This window comes from Solea senegalensis, linkage group LG15 (genome assembly GCF_019176455.1).
Source record: "Solea senegalensis isolate Sse05_10M linkage group LG15, IFAPA_SoseM_1, whole genome shotgun sequence".
Lineage (NCBI taxonomy): Eukaryota > Metazoa > Chordata > Actinopteri > Pleuronectiformes > Soleidae > Solea > Solea senegalensis.
The window spans coordinates 4,291,111-4,295,893 of record NC_058035.1 but is presented as its reverse complement, the minus strand read 5'-3'; positions in this window follow the sequence as shown (position 1 = coordinate 4,295,893).

The window sequence follows — 4,783 nt, the reverse complement described above, 5'->3', positions numbered from 1 at the left end:
ACCACAGTGAGCCGCCAGATCCAGTAACATGGAACCCAGACATGGAGCCTTGAACACTGAAAACATGGCCTTGGTTAGGATTTTAGCCACCCAATAAAATCTACATATCAGGAATATGTTTTTGACGCTTTATCTCACCTTAGACAACCCTTTTCGACTTGAAACTTAAAGCACCGCAGCAAATTCCATAGAGAAAATCAATGATTTTACACTAAGGCACACGGGAGTGAGTTCAAAACTGTCATTTTGTTTTGTTTGAAGTTTCAAATCCATGTTTAGATTGACCTAATTTTGTTTTATGACAAGGCAGCAGTAGACCATGAGTTCCTGTGTCCCCATGAGCTAAAAAATGATGATTTTCTCTATGGACTTTGGTGTAAGTGGAACATCAGTTTCCCGCTGTCAAAAAGCAAAAAATTCAAATATCATAGACTTAAGATAAGTGTAGATTTCATGAGGTGACCCCTTTGCTAAGTGGCTAAAATCAGTTTTCCTTGTGTCTCAGTTGGCAGCCATGTTTTCAGCAAGGCCCGACATTCGTGTCAGGCCGGTTCCTGGCGACTGCACAGCTAAGTCCGTGTTGATTATTCATCAGTGCCTAAACAATGGCTATTGTTCCACCTTCTTAAATTACTTCTTATAATCCTGGTGATTATTCAACGTATCTTTTTCATGCTAATTCCAGCAACAACAACAAAAAAAAGAACTATTTGCGTGATGTGGAGCGTAGCAGCTCAAACGCGCTGCGTCAGAGCGAAAGACGAGTAGACATGTGCTCCAGGGATTTCTGCATTACTCTTGGGTGGCTGGCAAACAACGAAACCAGTCATTACCGTGTATTATGAAGATGTAAATCACACTGGGATGCAGAGGTGGAGGGGAGGGCTCAGCATTCACGGAAACCAAGGTGACCAAAGTGTTGGGTTGCACTCTGTCACCTTTGCGTGGAGAACTAGTCAATCAGTGACATGTGACACTGCCGGCCACCTGTCCAACTATGATAGGTGTATCCTGACGCACGTATGCCCTTGCAAGCATACACGCAGACCCAGATAAACGCAGCTGTCCTGGACAGGATGATTAACTTGTTGAGCCTAGAGCACAACGTGTCCCTTCAGTAAACAGGAGGAGCAACTCTCAGCATTTTTGTCTCACAACTCTTTTAATAAAGGAGCAACGATGGCGTCACAAGGGTTTTCACTTTGGTTCATTCTGTTATATTCATAGTATACATTACTGTATATTAATATACTAATAATATTTTATTGTTTATTGTACGTGGAGTGGTGTCAGGGACAGGGGAAATAGTCTCAGACTTTTGGACTCCACTGTAAATACAGACTTCCCACATGATATTGGTTTGTTATTATATGACTGATGTATTATTAACAGGCTAAATGATTTCCACCTAATGAATTTGCCACTAATGAACGATGAGTTCTTTCTAATTTCCTCTGATAATTATTCATAGCTGCTGTTAGTGCTTTATTCCAACCGCTATAGCTGTGAGTCAGTGACATGGGTCTCAGGGGTACGACTGTAAATCTAGCGGAACCATTTTGAGCCTCCAAAAAACTCCACATTAGCCCTATTTCCACCAAGTCGCGTCCAATTCAACCCAAATTTATTTCTAGAGCACATCTGAAAAAGTGCTGTACATTGCATAACAGACAGAAAACAGGATATGAAACAATGTAGACTAAAAGCAAAACACAACAAGGCAATAAAACTGGAACCAATAGAAACAAAGTCAATAAGAAATATAAATATATGTATATAGAACACTAAGAGTGCCAGCTCCAAGGACAAGAAGTGGGTTTTTAGTCGAGATTTTAAAAACAGGCAGTGTGGGAGCAAGTTTAATGTCGGTGGGGGCAGTTTAGGAGCCACCACAGCAAAGGTTCTGCCTCCCCGGTGTTTTAATCTCGACCTACTGTAGGTACCACAAGAAGAGACCTTTCTGCAGACCTCAGTGATCGTGGCGGTGAATATGAGGTTAGATGGCCGGGGCGAGACATTTCAAGGCTTTAGAAGTAAAAAAAAAGTCCTGTCAGCAGACGTGCAGCAGCGTTCTGGACTAGTATGATCCAGTTTGGTACATTACGCTGTAAGTACAGGTACATAAAACGTGGAGCTAGCTTTAGTTTTTAGCAGAGTAATGTGAGCATGCAGCAGTGCTTTCAGTGTCATGTTCCTGTTTTTTTACTGTACCGTTTGATTTCACTGGCATAGAATTTAATGTAATGCTATCGAGCCCACAAACCCCATGATGGAAACACAGGCCAGATCCGGGTTTACCAATGTAAATCATTCCTTGCTGAGCCGCATGGTGGAAACAAGGTCGTTCGTCTGTGAATACTCTTGTAAGATGAGGGAGGAGAACGCCAACAACAGCAACTGTTGGCAAGTTAGGCAAAAACAATGTTGCTGACAGCAGCTTTAGCCACATGCAGGTGAAAACACATGACTAACCTACAGCACACAGTCAAGAGCCCAGTCGTGGAAATCACATGATCTAATGTAAAACATGTGTCTTTTTTATTATTATTGTTTTTTTCTCCAGCCTTCACATGCACAAAAACTCACAAAAGTTTAGACACACAGGGCCGGCCCAAGCTTTTATAGGGCCCTAAGCAGACCACCACCAAGGAGTTGCCAGTATGTGATAGAAATGGCCTCGTTTTAATTCAAAGTGAAGCAAAGTGTGGTGATGCTGAACATGAAATTGAACAGCGGACATTGCATTTGCTGCAAACTTGTTAACAAGTTTAACGGTTTTGGTTTTTTAAAAACTTGGAACTGGTGTGCAAATTTGCAATATATGTGCAATCTTCAGCAGCGTACGATAAACCTCGGCATATACAGTAGAACAGTATTTCTGATTTTCCTCCAAGCACTCGCGTACCACTGGTGGTACACGCACCCCAGTCTGAGAACCATGGGTGTACATCGGTTTGCAAAGTCAACAACCTTGTTTGAGAGCGTTTACCTCAAACACGGCGCAGTGTTTAAGATAAATGTTGAACAGGCGTTGATAAGCTGTCACCTGTGCTGGGGAATATTTGCATGGTGTGATTTGATTGGCCGATCCTTGGGAAGTTTTCACCAGTGAATGAGAGTCCAGTTATAACTGATATGAGAAGCCTTACTGTAAAATCTTGGTTGTGTATTTTTTGGCAGGTACTGTCATTTCTCTCTCTCTTCCTTCCTCCTTGGGCTGAATTACAGTCGACGTGTACATAGTGCCCTCCCTCTCCTGTTGTTTTGGAGTTGTTCTATTTTTGACGTGAAAATCTGCTCAACATTAACAAGAGCAAACGTCGTCAGCGTCACAAAAACACAAGCTGACGCGGAGGAGAAAAGGCCTCAGGCAGCATACTTCACAGGAGCATAACGTGACATTCTTCTCGTTTCTACGATGCATGATTCCCTCTCAGCTCAACATAAACACAACATTACATCGCATTAACCATCGCGGCCTCTGACCTCCTCTGAAGTTTTTCTCCGAGGACCGGTGAATAGATTTTGCCGATAGCGTGAAAACACGGCTCTCTTTGAAAACGCGGCCAATGTTTTCTCGCATGTCATCGAGGCCGAGCGGAGCGGGCCGCTGTAAATTTGTGTAAAGTTGCCTTTTCCTCTTTCCCTCTCTCCGCCGTCTGCATGTGCAACACAACTACAATGGTCCCTATTTATAGCACTTGTACCTCAGATATTAACTCTCTCCCCTGCTTAGCCCGCCACTTCCTGCCAGAGAGGAAACGCATGTGTGTGCTCGTGTGTGTCTGTGTGTGTGTGCTTTACTGACCTTTGGGAGCAGTGAGCAGCCAGATTACTGTTGATAGCAACGGGATTTTGTGTTTCCAGCCTTTTGTGTCACGTTAAAGGAGCGAGGTGTGAGCAGATGTCTCTCACCGGCTTGTGCCAGTTTTTGTTTTCCATCCTATAAAAATGTGAGCCGTCTGCCTTCGGTCGCCTCAGCTCGACCCTGTTTTTAAAAACATCAGAAAAATAAAGTGTCATTCAGTGGAAATGAGTGCGAGTTGCTAATCAAGATTTTCAGGCCAGGGGACAGGTTTTCTGCGTGTGAACACATACCACGCTCAGTTTGAAACTACATTTTCAGGGCCGGTAAATGGCGTGTGTGTGTGTGCTCAAACCACCACTGCGGGGCTGAGACGTCGGAGTTCACCTGCCTTCAAGGCTGTGATCGAAGGAAAAGCTGCAGCAGCCTGGAACATCCTGTTTTTGGACGTAAACACGGTCATGCAGCTTTCCTCTCAGTGTCGGGGGGGCGGGGACAACGACAATCTGTCCTGTCTTTTTATTGCAGCCTCCAACACGAGCATTTAAAAAGACAAGAGAACCCTGTGGAAGTCATTATTAGACAAAAGCGGCATGTGTTTTGTCAGACATAAGAGAGACACCAGAGGAAATCCCTGTGAGGGAAAAAAAAAACCGTGTTGACGTGTCTGTGTCTGCCTCGCACGTCTCTGGTCACTGCTGGGTTACTGACCAGGGATATTCCACATGTGGACTTCCTGCCATTTTGTGTGGGACTGAAGGGCAACGTGAGGACATGACAAAGACACTCGCCTAATTTACTGAACTCATCGAGCTGTAAAAGGTTTCAATGAAATGTGTTGCAGGAAGTGAGAGTGGGGGTGAGTACAACTTCTAAAGACTATCAGGAGACCTGTGATCTGACAATATGTCGCCACGGCAACTCAACTCAAAGTACAAAGCAATAACTCTCATTAATAAGCAGCAATTAAACCAGGCG